Source organism: Choristoneura fumiferana, chromosome 2 (assembly GCF_025370935.1).
Source record: "Choristoneura fumiferana chromosome 2, NRCan_CFum_1, whole genome shotgun sequence".
In the NCBI taxonomy this organism is placed as follows: Eukaryota; Metazoa; Arthropoda; class Insecta; order Lepidoptera; family Tortricidae; genus Choristoneura; species Choristoneura fumiferana.
In genome coordinates, this window is record NC_133473.1 from 17089765 (window position 1) to 17108557 (window position 18793).

Here is an 18793-nt window from a genome sequence, read left to right on the forward strand (position 1 = left end):
TTATTACATGGATGGAATCCCAAGCAGTTCTGAACTCTTCGAAGCAATTTGGGACCTTTCTAGACGGAGCCAAAGGGCAACGGAACGAAGTTTAAGGTTCAAATTGTATGGCAAGTAATATTTAATAGTCAAGGGGAAAGAGGCTTTAGTTAAATAGTTGCTTAATTGATGGTTCCGAGATTACTAGAATGTCTGACCTACTTATACCAATTTTAAATGTGTTTGTTGTTGAAAAGTGAGCGCCGTAAATCAAAGTTGTATTATACGCTCATCAAAAGGGGATTTTTGAACATTTCATTATAACAACTGAGCCAAGACGGGTGTGTAATAATCGGTATAACAACATTTGATATACTTTCCAAGTAGTAGTTCAGCTTCACTGAACTTTTTTAAAAAATAAACCTAACCTCACCCAAAGAACATCAAATCGAATTAATAACAATAGAAATAAGATTGGTTTTTAAGATAAATTGAATTATATCAAATGAAAATTATATCTATCCTTCGAGCGGCACTCAGTCAAAACATCAAATTTGTCTAGGGATAATCCCAAAACTTTTTATTTCCCCAATTACATTTCCACTATTTTCCTCGGCGTAAACAAGTGGCAATTAATACTCCCACCACTTGAATCCAGTTTACTTTTTCACCATTTAGCACTTCTGTGACCAGATGAAGCAGTTAAAAAAGTTGCAAATTCATTTTCGAATTTCAGAAGAGTTCGCATAAAGTGGCGTCATGGAACCTTAAACACCAACTCCACTGAAAGTGAAAGTACTGAAAATTTAATTTAATACGGCCCTGAAACTTAGTTTACAAAACACATAAAGCGAAACGACTTACATTTCCGAATAAAATCTCCGGAGGGTAATGACCTCCGTAATCATCTCTTATTCACTTTATCTCAACCCCATAGCGATACGGCTAATAAACGAGCCGCATTAAGTTTAATTAAAATGGTGTATTTAAGTATTCTCCTGAGGGTAGTTTAGGGATGCGCACCTGACGGAGGCTTTCGCGATTTTTATTTCTACGAGTGACGTATAAATATGATTTGTACAGCAGTGGCGAAGTGTCAGATATTTCCATGGTAAAGCCGAAGCAAAATCGCTTACATCTTTCAGAAATCCTGAACGTCCTGTTGTCCTATTTTGTAAATGTTGGGCAAGCCGGTGGGAATCGAGTTCTATAGACGCTTCGCTACTGCTGTACAGTGCGCTGAGTGCGCTACTTCCCCGAAAACACAGTGGAACAGAGTGTTTCGTCAAAATTACAATCTGTGGGCCACTGTGAAATATTTGTAAATGTTATGCCAAAGAATGACCTTCCACAAAAAGGATTTCTCGAGCTCTTTCTGAAACATGTGGTTTTGGGTACCGTTTAAACAGCTGTCCGAATAACGAACGGAGTGGCGGTTACTCCACCGACAAGAACGTATCTCTTTTCAACCGACTTCAAAAAAGGAGGAGGTTCTCAATTCGGGTGTATGTTTTTATTTTGGTATGCTGGTTACGCGATAACTCCGCAAATTGTGGGCCGAACAAACTTCTTTTTTAGTTCTAAAGGACATACTTCCGAGGTGGTCCCATTGGCACCAAGTCCGGATCTGATGATGGAATCCTAGAGAAAACGAGGGCAACCTTCGAATTTTTAAAGCATACCTGTAGTGATTTCGGCATTTTTAACACCAAGTCAAGTATTTATTTTCAGAAAATATCATTTGGTGAACTGGACCTGATGATGAAGATAGTAGGTATCGGTACTCTGTTAAAAAATAATATAACTATGCCGTGTTTGAGCATAATTAAATCATTGTGAGATGCACTTTGGCTACAACAAATTTAACAAAAAATGGAACCGACTTCAAAAACCTTGAAAATAGTTTTCTACTAGTTTGAAGTCGGTACCTCAGCACGAGCCAGCAGGAGTGATTAAAGCCAAATACATATGTAGGTAAGGTAGACGACTATAGCTCCACTCCTGCTGGCTGGTGCAGAGGCACCGACTTCAAACTAGTAGAAAAATATTTTCAAGGTTTTTGAAGTCGGTTTCATTTTTTGTTAAAAATATGACGAAGATTGTGTGGTTAGAATTTATTTCAAAACCGGGGTTTTGTGTATGAAAGCAATTAGATTATTAAGTTTAATAGGAGTAATTGTCTTTACGTGAATTTTAGTAAAACTTATCGTAAATAAGTTACTCTGCGTGTCTTCCTATAATTTCAGATACTGTGTAGCTTATATAGAAAGAGTTGTTGTAACTCTTTATTGTACATAAAACATATAAAAATTACAATTTACAAGAGAAAGAGATGTACAAAGGCGAACTTATCCCTTAAAAAGATATCTTTCAGTTAACCTTTGAACGATTGAAAGGACAACAGAAAACAAGAGTAGACACTACAATGGAAAGATAAAAGGATCGAGAAATTTAAATTAACCTACACACTAATACAAAACAATAAATAAACAATAAACGAATACATATCAATATCAATAGACTACATATAAACTACATGTAAATAAACATACCTACGCATACACCAAAAAAAAAACACGAGAACATAACGTCTATTTCAAAAGGAACTAACTATCAAGCCAGTACGCCCTTAAGCGACTCCGCAGGGTGGCAACCGTCTGCGCCCGCCTGTGTCACTCGGCAACTGGTTCCACAGACTGACAGCGTGCATGGAGAAGGGTTTGGAGTAGGATTTGGAAGAGTCTTTGGGATATACGAGCGAGATACTAGCGAGAGTTTCAAAGTAAAATTAATTTTACTTTAAATATTTCTGAACTGTTTTACAAAGTTTTAAAGTGTCTCAAATATCAAGGGCCATAAAGTAAATACCAGCCCGTGCACGAGTCGAGTCAACTCGCACTTGACCGTTCTACGGTTAAGACCTTTTTCAACATATGAATAAAATGTAAATAAGATACTCGGGTAAATTACCCGAATTAAAAAGGGTTCGCGCTCTCAACAAGGGAGATCAGGTAAATATAATAGATTACTCGGAAACGTGCAAACCCGTAAACGCTGTGTAACATAATTTTATGGTGGCCCTGTTCGGGCAATTAGGTATACACGCATTAAGGTGCCCATTAAGTGAAGTTCACTGATTTAAATAAATTATGGTAAAGTAAATATCTACACGAGTTTCTACATCCTGAGGTCCTGTGGTTGTTATGTGGTTAGGAATCGTATCGCTTCACACAAAAATGTCTGTATATTCGAGCCCGAGCTTGCAGTTTTATGTTTTCCGTTAATTTATGTATGATCAGCCACGTCAAGCTCTTAGTAATAGGTGGACCAAAAGTACTCGTAATTGTTGTGTTGTAATTGTGGTATGATCTGCTACTTATTTGTTGTATAGTACCTACTATTGACATTGCATCCGCACGGGCACGTTCAGTACATGACATTGACATTTTATATTATTATTGTTAATTTTATTGTTAAGTATTCTAAATCTTGATTATTATTATTTTTATTTTTCTTCAATTTCAATGATTCAGTGACATATAATGAGCGTATTAGCGTATCTGCCGAATATTGTGCGCCATACACTGGCTGATTGTGACGAACTTCAATGCAATTGTTACCATTTATGTAATCACTCACTTTCTGACAATAAATGATTGATTGATTGATCGTATTGGGTGATCCGACACGCCAATCTTAAAGAAGAAAGACTGCTGAAAACCTTAACGACCTTTAATTGAATCGTAAGAGCTGCGTTCGACAAGAAACCTCTGCTAAGCACGTTCGTGCGTCAAAAGTATTTGTATTATAAATTCAAAGTATTTGGATCTCCGCAAAGTAATAAACATTAATTGTAAAATGTACTTTCTAAAAATATAAGAGTTTAAATAAAGTATAAGGGCAAGTATTATTATTATTTATTCATTTGCCCTTTTATCTTATACGGGTTGAACGCCATATCGAGATCAGAGATCACTGAATTGATAATCTGTTAGCGAGGCTGGCTTAATTTAGGATTAAAGCTGTAATGTTAGGCCCCCGAAGCTTAGAGCTTTGAGTTTAAGTAGGTAGGTACTTACAAATTTAGTCCGGTCATTTTGATAGACTAAAACAACTACTTAGATTATAAATAACTAGAGTTTACCCGCGGCTTCGCACGCGTAAACTATTCGATCTGGTAGTTAGGTACAATTGAAATTCCGGGATTTTACAAAATTCCCGTGGGAAATCCCCAAAATTTATATCGTAATCTTCATTGAGGTGTTGTGTTAAGAACAACTATCCCGTGGGAATATTGGAATAAAAGTAGCCTATGTGAAATTTCAGACATCCAGCTATCTACATACCAAAGTACCCCTACCTACCTAGTCACTAAAAAAATATTGGAAAGTGAACAAGAAAAAACTAAACTAAAGCTCAAAGATCCGGAAAATTAGACGACTGCCGAAGTCATGAACATGAACCCAATTTAATTTTGTATCAGCAAAATGAAATTAAAATAAACTGGTAGAGATTGACAAGGGGACAAAGAACAAGTCAAATGCGGGCTTGCGAAAATATTTAATGTCACAATATTTAAAAAAAAGACAGAAAAACAGTTTTTAATTCATAGAAGGTAAGTTATTCAATAATAAAACAAGTATTTTTTTACAGATCGATAAATATTTGACTGTTTTTATCTTAATTGTGCTGGTAGATCTCATTTCTTACCAAATCTTATGATTCTATATCAACGGGAAATATATACCATAAAGTTCTTTTATATGTATGTAAACTGACAATTATTGTACAAAATAATGTAAATAAAGTTATCTTTAAAAAAGTATTGCGTCTTAAGTTCACGTAAATTTAAAACTATTTCTATAACAGCACTAGGATTGTAGACTTCGGCGTTTAATGTTTGTTGAAACTTGATATCTCCACGTTTTTATAAAAAAGGGTCTTACATGTCTGACAGACGGACAATGAAATGATGCTATAAATATGGATTCCATTTTTTCCCTTTTGAGGCTCGAAACTCCGAAAACGGGTTTTATTTTATTACCATCTTAGTCATCCATCGTATAATAAAATCTTAACTTCCTTACTAATATAAAAATGCGAAAGACAAGAAACTCTGTCTGTCTGCCTGTAACCTATTCACGCTTAAACCGCTAACTTGTTTAAATTAAACTTGGAATGATGATAGGTTGAGAACCTGGATAGGGCAAAGGATATCCTGGAATATTGCATAGTTCCCGTGGGAACGTGTGATAAGCTAAGTTTTTGCAGACAGAGAAGCTAGTTATCTGTTAAATGCGAAAGTAGTGCGAAAGTAACAAAAATAGCACAAATCCTAAAATTACAATTTAATATAAAAAAAAATTGAGCTTACTTTGTGGAGATCCTTATCAATGCACTGCGATATTTTTTACTTCAAGTAAAGTAAGAACTGGTACTTAAATCATTAAAATCAACATTGCCAAAGCTTTAATAAACGCTGACTTGCAAACCCTCATCGCTGCCAGTTCAGGGTTACAATCAATATATTTGTTTGATTTCAATTTGCCACATATCCTTTGCGCGTGACAACATTCGGAAATGTCAAGTGACGGCGAGACCACCTGATCGCTTACCTAAGGGTTTTCAACCTTCAATTCAAATAAGAGGAATATACTATTAGTATAATTGTGTGTGTGTAAAGGCTATAGGCTATAGGCTATAGGTATACTCGTATAGCACGGAACACAGAAGCCGCACAATGGAGACCACGGATAGGCAAGCACAGCGTAGGACGTCCACCAACGAGATGGACGGATGACCTGGTTAAAGCCGCGGGTTCATAGTGGATGCAGGCCGCTTCCAACCATCATGATTCTCATTATTTGATTTGATGATTTTCATTATGATGCGCTGTTATTAATTTGGTCATCTGAATTAACCTATATCCTATCTTATGTAATCTACTGCCAGGTCTCTTCAAATGATTTCGTACGCCGACAGGCACATCATAGCTTACGCTCTTGTTTGTTTGTCACCTAACTATACCTATGCTGACAAAATAAATAAATGAATTTGAATTTGAATTTGAACCGAAGCAACTGGAGGACGGCTACGGCTGATATGATGATCATGATAACGTAACTCACAAACGGATAGACCGATTTGGTATCTATTAGTTGGTACTCATGGGCGGTGGTAATCATATCCCATCAAATGACCCGCTTGCTCGTTTGTCTCCCTCTAATAATAATAAAACTCCATACCAATTTCAATACGATCGGTTAAGTACTTTAAGCGTGAAACGTAGCAAGTAAAAAAGAAAAAAACACTCACATTCGCATTTATAATAAGTAAGACTAAGTGGGTATGGATCCATACTAATTCTTATATAATATTATAAATGTGAAAATGTGTGTGATTGTATGTTTGTCCGTCTTTCACGTCGAAACGGAGCGACGGATTGACGTGATTTTTGGCATAGATATTGTTTATGGGCCAGAGAGTGACATAGGCTATTTTTTATTCCAGAAAAATGCACAGTTCCCGAGGGAACAGCGCGCGATAACCTAATCCACGCGGACGAAGTCGCGGGCAAAAGCTAGTAATAATTATAAGTGGGAAATCATTCTTATGTCTAAGCCTATCTCACCTTTCGCGAACTTACAGGATGAATACGAAAACGCGGCGGCGCCATTAGACGTCACATCACGTTCTCATGTTAATTACGCCCAGAAATTTCGGGTTTCAGGGTTCTAGTGGATGCCAAAAGTCATGAATGGAATGTCATCATCCCACTAATATTATAAATTCGTAGTCGTATGGGCCCTCAATTACGGGAGGGATCCGATAACGTCGCGTCCTGGAAGTTACAATGTGTCCTGAATAAGCAAAATAGGTTCTTTATTACGGAAGGAAAATTGAAAATATCCGGGTAAGAGCACGAGCAACTGGATGGTTAACTAGTCTTTTAATTCTTATTTCCTTCATAAATACCTGCCTAGTAACCATACTACAAGCTTTTCTTAGTTTGGGACTAGGTCAATTGATGTCAAGTATCCCGTGATATTAAATTAAATTTATTTATTATTTTAAATACAAAAGTAAATATATTTATTTGTGTTTAATTGCGTTTGAGTTGCTCAACGGATTGTGATGAACTTTAGTATGGAGATTGTTTGTGAAACTAAAAATGACATAGGACAGTTCTTATCTCGGTAAATTGTGTAATATGGAAAATTGTGTAAGGCGTGTGTATAAACGAATTATTTGCGGAAGAAGTCCAATAGCTAGTCCTTAGGTACTAATATTACCAATACGAAAGTATATCGGTCTGTCTGATACCTCTTCATACTTTAACCGCTGAACAGATTTAATAATGAATTTTAGTATGATGATAGTTTAAGACCGTGGGATAGTCGTAGGCTAGTTTATCCCGGAAAAACTATATCTTTAAAAAAGTTCAGCTAAATCCATACAGCTTTTTAGGAGTAAAGAGAAAGAGACGGATGCAATGCACTTACACATTTATAATATAGACTTAGATAAGTAAGGATTGTTATTATAAACTTGTAACAAGCTTCATTTTATTTTTTTCGTACTAAACACTCGTTTTGGCTGAAGTATCTTAATAAATTTAAATAAATACCAGTGAAACATTATAATGCTGCATCAGAATTTCAGTCGTTTCGTCGTCGGAATAGCTACTACTACAGAGTTATAAATAAGAGGAATAGAAAGACCGAGCAAGCTATAAACGCGACCAAAAAATCATTTATGTTCATTTTCACAATGACATCCATCCAACGACTATCGTGAGAGTTGCGGGCAACTGGGTGGATGCAAGTAGCAGGTTGTCGTTCATTGTGGCGTTCTATGACAGGCCTTTGTTTAGCAGTGGACGGATTTCGGTTGGTGATGATGATGGTGATGATTTTCACAACTCAGTCTGTAAGTAATACTTAAATGAAGTTAAATGTGTAAAAATACGAAAAAAGCGTGTGTTTTGACAGTGGAAGTGGCGAAAAGGTGATATGATTGTGAAAGGAAATACACACAATAACATCGTTTTTAGGGTTTAAGTCCGTCTGTCTGTCCGTCCGTCCGTGTGTCACAGGCATTTTACTCGAAAACTACAAGATGTATATCAATGAAATTTGGAGTACAGATGTCTTGTCAAATCCGCCATTTAGTTTTGTAGTTAAATTACAAAAATAAATATTTATAGAGGGGGCACTCCATACACGTAACAGAAATTGAAAAAAGTTTTTTTTAAATCGCATCAACGTGTGGCACATAGTTCGACAGCTCCTTTGAAAAGGTAGTAAGGTTTTTCAAAAACTTTTTTGATTAAGTGAAGATTTCCGGAAATAATCGCTCCCAAAGTAGCAAAAATTGTGTCCCCCCCTCTATCTTGTAAACCGTTTGTCCAAAAAATATGCAAAAAATATGGATAGGTAACGCTTAATAAATACTTTCAACGAAAATTTGCTTCAACATGATCAGATATACCGTTTTTGAGTTATTGCCGAAAAACTGCGCTTCTCAACAAAAGGACGAAGTGCCGTGAAGATACGTTCTTTTCTGTTAATAGATAGATAGATATTACTTTATTTTTTTCGTAATGGCTACGGAACCCTATTTCAGGTGTGTCCGACACGCTCTTGGCCGGTTTTATTTTTAGTTCTGTGGCTACACGTTGTCTTGACTTTGCCAAGCATTGTTCGTAATTAAATTTGCGTATAATGAGGGTCATGTAGGGAGGAGTTATGTCAAAATATAATAATGATAAAACGTGTATGTATGAAATATTAACAAGGAACGTTTGCCCGCGACCGTTAGGTATTTTGTTATATTCACGTTATAATCTTATTATATGTGTACAGGTCGAATCACAAAGAGCAGCAGCAGGGCTACTACGAAACTCGAAACTCGAAGTTCGTATCGTACCGTCCCTCTCGCTCTTGTATTAAATAGTATAAGTGTCAGAGGAACCGCACGATACGAACTTCGGGTTTCGAGTTTCGTAGTAGTGCTGCCGCTTTTGCGAATCATCCTGTACATTATGTGATCAATACTTAATTTTATTCAGTATATCTCGTGTTTTCGCCTGTGAAGCATTAAATTATCGCTATCACGTGTGGACTATACAATTCTCGGGATAAAAACTGTCGTGTTATAATGTTGTAGGTATAATAATATTATTTAGCAACATAACTCTCCCCCAGGCCCTCCCTCCAGCCAGCTCTCCGGACAGATGGAGTGATGATCTGGAAAGGCTGCTGGTAAAAGTTGGATGCGTCTAGCCGAGCACAGGGCACAATGGCGCTCATTGGGGGAGGCCTATGTCCAGCAGCGGATTGCTATAGGCTGATGATAAGCAAACTAAAAAAAAACCTTGTTTGACAGAAAGAGAATGATTAAACGAATTTTGCTACAGTACAATTTCCATTTCTTCAAAAGTAGCCGGTTATGTATTCTGTGGTTATGTTAAGAGCGTTTATACCGGCTGAGCTGACAACGTTGCATTTTTGTTAGTTTTTCTTGATTATTCCATAAAAATTGAATAAAAATACAAAAATGTGGTCCGTTACAACTGTTCTTACTATATAAGTTAATGTGTCTACTGCAATAATTATTCGTGATAGAATTTTATTTTCTTTAAAAACGAACAAATTTTTATTAACGGTCTTTAAAGAAAATATAAGTCTATCACGAATAATTGTTGCAGTAGACACATTAACTTATGTATTAAGAACAGTTCTAACAGACCACAATTTTAATTTACATTAAATTTTAATGGAATAATCGAGAAAAACTAACAAAAATGCAACGTTGCCAGCTCAGCCGGTATAAACGCTCTTAAGTCTTTCTCAAAGGAATAAAAAAACAATTCCAATTTGCATCAAAAGTAGTGTTACGTTTTCAAAATAAAATTTACTTAAACGTAAAATTCTTCCCACTTCAGCCTCTAAACCTTTTACTTTATCTGCTTAATAATTTTACCCAGACTTAAAGATTTTCTAGACAGTGCGCTGAGTTTCAGCACTTTGAGGATTCAGCATATCTGGGTTTTGCTGAAAATACGGATTAGCTTGAAATTGTTGAAGCATAGAATTTGAATAGTTACTAAAATACTGCGCTGGGCATAACGCTGATTGAAGGAAAAACATGGAAATACTATATATGGTTAGTAACAAAGCTGTAGTCTGATATAAGTATGTACAACTTTGGGTTTTGACGTAGGCACTTACAGCTGAGCTATTGATCTGCGTCAATGTTGCAGAAAGATAAATAATTATCATTTGAAGCCGATAAGTTTTCTTCAGGCATAACTAGGTATACACTAAACTTCATAATTATTTTGTTCAAAGAAATATAAGATTTTCAGACACGAAGTGCCATAGGTCTCTCCAAAACCTTATTTATGATAGTTGCGATGGATAGCAACTCACGCCTCTATTGGCGTATGCAAGTGATCAAAACAATTTTTAGGAGGATAGATCGAGGGTTGACAGCGCCGCGGTGCAGTTGGTAGGTATCCTGCATACCATTGGTTTTAACATCCGCCAACGTATATATTAAAATCAAGTGTGACTTAATCTTCAGCTGACAATTACGAAGCTTTTGTGCTAAATAGATAAACTATAGATAAGAGGAAAATAACTTAAGGTTAAGGATGGGATATATTAAAGTATACTGTCGAATCTAATGAGGTACTTTACATGTACATACGGCAACTATGTAATATTCTAACCTGTGTATGTGTCACTGCTGTTATATATAACTTATTTTCTTTCTTTCTACTTCGTTGCATTTAAAATTATAATTTTAACGTTCCAACTCGCGCTTGTTTCTCAATAACTCAATTTTGAAAGTACCTAAACATTTTTACACATATTTACACTTATCATTATTAAATAATCCAAGTTTGGAATGTAGAAGTTCACACGATTTTCAGTAACGCCCTTATATTTAACATAAAACGAAGTCTACTTACGACAGTCAACAAGAAGAGGGACGGTATATGAGGCGCAGGGCGCGAGCAAAAATGACAGCAGATGATCAATCTCGCACCGAACTCGCGTAAAAAATGATCACTTATTAAAATGTCAATTTGTTCTCGCTTCATCGAAGAAAAATTAGCTCCGCAAACTGAATATGTTAACTTTGATCGTCCGTCCACGAACCTATTAGCCAATTACGCGGTAAAAGCTCGCGTTAAGTCATTAATCAAAGTCGTGAAAGGTTGCCAGTTGCCGTGAAAAAATATTTGCGCGGAGCAAGAGTGAATTTCTGCTGTCAGACGACAGACTAAACAAACATGTTTTTTTATTGATTTTTTTGCATAAACAAAAACGACGTATTTCAATCCCGAACCATAATATTTTAGGAGATACTGGCAACACGAGAAGCTGTCAAGTGCTTTTAAATTATGCTGTGTATGAGTCTGCACCTATCGAAACGCTTTATTACCACGTAATAAGAGCGAAAAAGACGTCGTTTCGGTCGGCCTACGCGACACGAAGCGTCGATGAGGAAACGTCTTTTTCGCTCTTATTGCGTGGACATAAAGCAGTTTTTGATCTGTTAATGCTGATTCCGCGTAGATACTCGTAGGTGTGGGGACACCGGGTAATAATAATAAACATAAACATTCGATTTAGTTTCATCAAAATCCCGTTTTTAGGGTTATGTAGCCAAATGGCAAAAAACGGAACCCTTATGGATTCGTCATGTCTGTCGGTCTGTCCACTTTTTTCCGAAACTATAAGAACTATATACTGTTGAAACTTGGTAAGTAGATGTATTCAGGGAACCGCATTAAGATTTTCACACAAAAATAGCAAAAAAAAAACAATAAATTTTGGGGGTTCCCCATACTTAAGAACTGAAACTCAACATTTTTTTTTCATCAAACCCGTACGTGTGGGGTATCTATGGATAGGTCTTCAAAAATGATATTGAGGTTTCTAATATATAATTTTTCTAAACTGAATAGTTTGCGCGAGAGACACTTCCAAAGTGGCAAAATGTGTGTCCCATCCTGTAACTTCTAACATAAGAGATTTATAAATATAAAAAAATATATATGATGTACATTACCATGAAAACTTCCACCGAAAATTGGTTTGAACTAGATCTAGTAAGTAGTTTTTTTTAATACGTCATAAATCGTAAACCGCGATTTACTTTTCATTCAATCAACTCAAATATATATATAAAAAAATGTGTACGGAACCCTCGGTGCGCGAGTCCGACTCGCACTTACCCGGTTTTTTTTCACGTAGAACTGGCCGTGATTGACCCTTATCGCACCTGATGTTAAGTGCAGATGAGGCCAAAGGTGTAACTCACTAGGTAGTTCAGTAACAGCTTAATTAATTAATTAACTCTAGCCTTGAAGAGCCCTAGGTTGTATTACTTACTTAGATAATCACGTGACACTTGTCACCAATTGACCTAAGTAGTCCCAAAGTAAGCAAAGCTTGTTATTACGGGTACTATTTTAGTCAACAGACGAACATGTACTTAAATAGATAAATACATACTTAAATTACATTATAAAACACAAAAATATACCCCGACCGGGGATTGAATCCAAGACCTCCAGCTTCGTAGTCAGATTCTCTAATCACTTGGCTACCTATTTGGTCGTCAGAATGATGAAATAAAACGTCTAAACAAGACAAATTGTTATATTTGTTCCAGACTTTAGTCAAATTATGGAATTAATAACTCAAACGGAACGAGTTCAGGAGTTGGATTTGCAAAAACTTTGTGAGCACCTGCGTCTACCGCCTCCTAAAAGGCATGTTATGCTGCCTTTACACTTGTTACAATACTCAAGGTAAACATTCGAGTGCTTGACACGCTAATGCCCAATAGACGACATCCTGCTGTCATCTCTATTGCTAAAGACCAGAGAGCACAATTTTCATTGCACTTTTTGACCGGTCATAGTGACTTCTCACTTATCGACTTCCGATATACATATATCGATACACAACATAGGTACTAAAAAAGATTAATAGTAGAGGTCAACAATAGGCGGCCTTAAGTTAAAGAGCGATCTCTTCAAATTAACTTTCGAGCAGTTGAAAATGTGAAATAGACATGCAATGAACAATGAATAGACAGCAAATTCTAATTTAATAATTTCGGTGCAGTTTTTTTTGTTAATTTCATATTGAAATTCTGTTGTAATGTTAACAAGTGTTCCATTAATGTCTCTATTAAAGAAATAGATTTTTTTTTCATATTTTCCGATTTCAAACACTTTGTACTTCTCGGGATAAAAAAAGATAAAAAAAATATCCGTGTAGGATGAAATTATCGGGCGCAAACCCCAGCAAATTGAACAAATGAGACAGGCTGTGATGTCAGCACATTGGGGCGCAATTTTCATGCCCCCTGATAAAACTAGTTTAAAAACTTAAACATAATGCAAAAGAATACGACAACACATTCGACGAACATCATTGTTTACCAAATTCTCGTATGATTTAGTAGTAGAAGTATTTTTATTACCTACTATTTATAATGTGTTTGCATTTATTGTAGAAGTTAATATAATAATGAACAATATCTTTGTTATAGATATATTTTAATTTAAATGAAAAAAAAAGTAAAATATGCTTTCCAAATAGAGCTCAAACTCTGGTTATTATTATCTTTTCCAGAAACACGAGGGTCGACTGAAGTATTAAAATATATGAACATTGGTAATGAGCCCCGCTCGCCTGGGCGCTTTTCAGACGCCTACTAAATTAGAAACGCCAAGGAAAACATTGTTACTCACTTTGGTTTAAAATTGAAGTAATTAAACACAATGTACTTACTTTCAGTGGGATTGATTTGGTGCGAAGTGTTTAGTGCCAAATTGCCAATGCCAAACTTAGCACTATTTCACTATCTATTTTTATGTCACGAGAGAATGTGGTCTTTGTTTAGTTCTCTGGTTTTTCGCCGAAAATGTTTTTCCCATATGATTCATTTTCCAACTGTTACATATGGACGAACGGTTCTTTTAGAAACTGTAATTACTTCAGGTGTGTTATAAAACTAACCTAATCCAACCTATAGGTAGGGTTCTAGAGGATAGTTCTGAAATATATCCTCAGTAGTTTCAGAAAAATCGTTCATGCATGTGAAAGTGGGAAATCAATAACTTCGAAAAAATATTTTCGGCGAAAAGGCATAAGTCTAGACACTATGTCGCCTGTTACGACACCTACAGGATTGAGTCCATCTTACTCTTAAACCGAACACGATGCAGCGTCCAACATAACGATGTAAAAATTATCACCATGGCTGAAGATAAATGCCCAGCCTGGCTAGCACACACGGGAGGATATTATACAAACTAGTCGCTTCAGCATGCAGACTGCTGCTTGCTACCATCGTGTGCCAACATAAGCTCCTGTAGTTCACATTCTTCTTTATATAACACGTTTCTTTATTTTTTTATTTTTCTATCTAAATTATCCCAAAAACGTAGGTACACAATTTAGGATGGTAAAGGAATTTCTTGGTCAGCTGTACATTATTATATTCCAAAGACAATACAGTTTACTAAGAAACAAAAATAACAAAATATATCCGATGTCAGTAGTACCTACTAATGAAACTGCAAACGATTGCCGATGTCCTCAATATCACCCTTCTAACTCTATGTCAATCAACGTGAATGACAATCAATTTCACACGTCACTGCTTCCCAAATAAGGTTACCAAGGGATATAATGTAAAAATCGGCAAGTGTATATCGGATCACGTACAGTGTAGGATTTCGAACTTGACTTTAACCAAAAATATCACTTTGAATCCTAATATTTCGCAAATGGATCCTTGAATTTAACAATGGTATTTACAAACGTGAAATGAAATGCATCATTATTATCTTTATTTATGTCTTTTCATGCCAAATTAGTGCTTATTTTATGATGAATCTCTGGAACAACGAAAACCTATACTGGTTCCCACACCAACTAGACAGTCACTCTTCAAGGCTTTAGGTTTTTATCTAAAGTTTAACTTTATACGCGAATTTGAGTGGGCACAGTCAGCATTAAAAGTAGCTGTACGTTCGTACTTTGTCGTTTTACAGCCAAGTACTAAACGCCATGCAAGATTGTCAATGAGTCAATGCGACAGAGTAAAAAAGTGAGCCGCTACTTTTGATTTGATGCTGACTCTACATACTTCAGATCAGTTTATTAATAGGTACTGATTTTATATTACGTTTTAATTTTATTTTACCATTTTCAATATTAAAATTTCGTTCATAAATGTGTAAGATATGACACGTCAGCTAACATGATCCAGCTTTAAAGCTCGTGTTGGCGTAAAATTATTCATAGATTCATAGAAATTATTCATAGAAAATTACAAACATCAAGCAACCTCTCGCTGCATGAACATATTTTCTAACATAGAATCTACATTTTTAACAGTGCCCTGCGTCCTTTGGGACATGAGTGCCGTAATTTTATCACGCGTCTTCGTGGATGGCACTAGGTATATGCATGATAAGGTCAGAAACATTTTTCTCATTTTAGCGTATAGGATTAACGGATATCATGATCGTTACTTTAGACGCTGCATTGAGATACGCCTTATAGCATGATCCCGTATCTTTTGCCTTCGTAGTTATGGTCTTACCTAATACTTGTTACACTGGATCTTCTTCTTCTTACAGTGCCCTCTCCTTTTTCAGTGGATCGGCAATCATCCTATCCTGACGTAGACAGCAGCAGGGAACAGCGATCTTGCGCTCATTTGGAACCATGTCCGTAGATTGTTGAGCCTTGAGGTTATTGTCTCTTTCCAGGTTTTTTGGTGCCCTGAGTTTTACCCTGTATATGTACGATGAGCCTTAGGAGTTAGTATTAAGTGTTTCGCATTATATGGCCAAAATACTGCAACTTATCGCGGTACTACACGGGATACAATACGCTTAAATAATATAAATACTAGCTTTTGCCCGCGGCTTCGCTCGCGCAGAATTGGTGTGTGGTTTTTGATTTGTTCAGTAGTTTCAGTGGTAAATAGTAATAAACTTCCATCCATCAGTAATCCATCCATACAAACTTTCGCGTTTATAATATTTATTAAGTAAGAAGATAGTAAGAACGGTCCCCACTTCACACTTACCTAAATTTTATGCCTAAATTGACTTGTTTGAGCTAGATTTGCGTGTTAACTAATCATGGCAAGCGCATGCAGATCTCCAGTATTATTATTTAGTTTAATAGGTGTGTATCATTAAGGTCACCATCAATCAGGCCCTATACTACGAAGTGCAAAATTCAAACTTCGTATCTTGCCGTCCCGCTGACGCTTATATTATTTAATACGAGAGTGAGAGGGACGGTACGATCCAAACTTCGATTTTCGTATTTCGTAGTAGCCCCTCAGGGTTTGTCCTCTAAAATTATTGACATTCCATTATACTAGGAGCGGCAGTTTTTATTTCCAAGAAATTCGACAAATTGATACATTACTGTTACTTTATTCTTAGATAAGTAATATTATTTTGTATAATTATGATAGGAGAAAATGAGCAGGCGGGTCACCTGATGAAAAGCAATCACCAATATAATATAAAGGTGCAAATAAAATATGTACCTATAGTGATTCATCTTACTGATTTTCCGAAGTAATTGTATACATATCTATTATTGTTTAATTCTGTCCTACGAACATTCGAGGCCAAAGATATCTTTACACTTTAGTACCTCTCACTGAAAATTTTATATAAACATCCAATCGCGGAGTGACACCGACAAGTTAGTAAAATGTAAACATAGGTACTTACTTATCTTTGAGAACTTCTAACTATACACTTTTATTTGTTTGACCAGTGCGAATAACTACGAATTGAAAGAAAAAAATTTAAGTTATTTACTAGTACTCGAATACTATTCCAATTATCTGTCTATAAAATCAGGATTCCAAAACGAATAGTTTAAACAACTCGAATCTCGTCATGCCCAGCAACTGAGTTTCTATTTGTAACTACACCGTATTTAGCTCGAAACTAGGAAAATGGGCGTACGAGTAAGCGATCGCACTAAATTCATAATAAAGTGCGATTCAGGCTACGTGGAACATTAAAGTTAGGAATAGAAATAGAACTGTTCCGCGTTCATTATGTACACAACCATTCGTCAAATATTAAAAACTTCGGAAGCAAATACTCTCCACGGCCTGTCATCGCTAAATCACTTCATTTCGCTTCAGATTTGTTTCAAAGTATAATATTACTGCGTGCGTTACGTGCATCATTATTTGAATTAATTACAACGTGTAAATACAGTGTACAAGTTTGTGCAGATTACCTCATAATTTTTTTCTTCACCATAAAGCTCGTGGTAATTTTTCAATATATTTGCCTCATGCATTTCGCAAAACTCAGAGGTGCGAGTTGGAATTTGAACCCAAGGTTCTTTGCCTGGGAGGCCATAGCTCAAACCACTAGGCCACCAAGGCTGTTATGACTAGTAGAACATTTTAAATAAATACTTACCTATTTAGAAATTAGATTATCCATAGTAAAATTTTATAACTAGGTACATTCTAGAAATTAACGAACTTTCAATAATAAAATTATAGTCCAGCCACGAAATTAAAGTTATGTTAAATAAAAAGCACAACAAGCAACGGAACGCAAAACGACTCGCTTCCCAGATTGTAAACCAGATTGCTTATAAAGTCACATTTTGTTGTTCATTTATGGCACAATTAAGGAAACTTTAGACAAAGATTTTTATAACTCGGCGCTGCATTTTGTCCAAAACTGTGTTCAGTTTGTAATAGCTAGAGGCAAAACTGGATATTTATTCGACGAAAACTGACCAAGCAGCGGGGGACAAATCCCATCTTACATCTCACTCTTACCCTAATTGTAAAAGTGTGATGCAACATCTGCTCGCCATGATTTCAACAATGAATAAATTTCTTGAGATAATTCACGCGGGCTGGAGAAGGAAATGGTAGAAGTGCAAAACTTGGTTAGTTAGGCAAACGAAATGAATCGTGCTCCGCTAAGCGTGATGGAATAGGTAAAGTTAAACTGGAAGTTAAGTTAGTTAACGGTGTTTCAGTACATTGGGTCGTAAGAAAACTTTCAGCCTCATACCCAAAATGTCTCATAGAAATGTGTCAGATGTTGCGATAACATACAGTGAAAAATTCATTGGATACGAGATTACTGTAATTAGGTAAGTAAATAAAATAACAAAGTTGTTCATTCATTGATTCTTATTATCGGTTTCTGTCATTGCTTGTAACGTTTACATTTGGATGAATCTGAAATCATATGATGTCAATTTGTTGCAGCATTTAATATAATCTATACTTATTAAACTTAGATAAAGTCTGAAGATACGATAAATGAATTTTATTTAATTTTAATTAATTCGCGAAGTGAGGCGCAAATGTTGAATCTCAATTAGTGTCGGAAACTCTCAAGTTAACGCAACTGTTGGTCGCTTAAAGTTAGTTAACTAAACACAAAACTGGAACTGTTACAGCAGTATTTGGTTCAAGCGCCATAAATAATGAACTTTGAAACAGTTCCATGCACAATACTTTTAAGTGGTATAATAATATTGTCAATGATTTGCATTTTTATGTTTACCTTCCGACAAAGTATCTATTAAGGTATTGTATTTATAAATCACTTTAACTAGACCCTTAGCTTTGCTTACGCTGACTTCTCAAAGTCCTAATTTCTATGGGTCACGGGGAGCGGGACGGGTCACATTATAATGGTCGTGGCGTCTCTTTTCGGTTGCATGCGTATAAAGCCGCCCACTCGACGTTTCGTCAC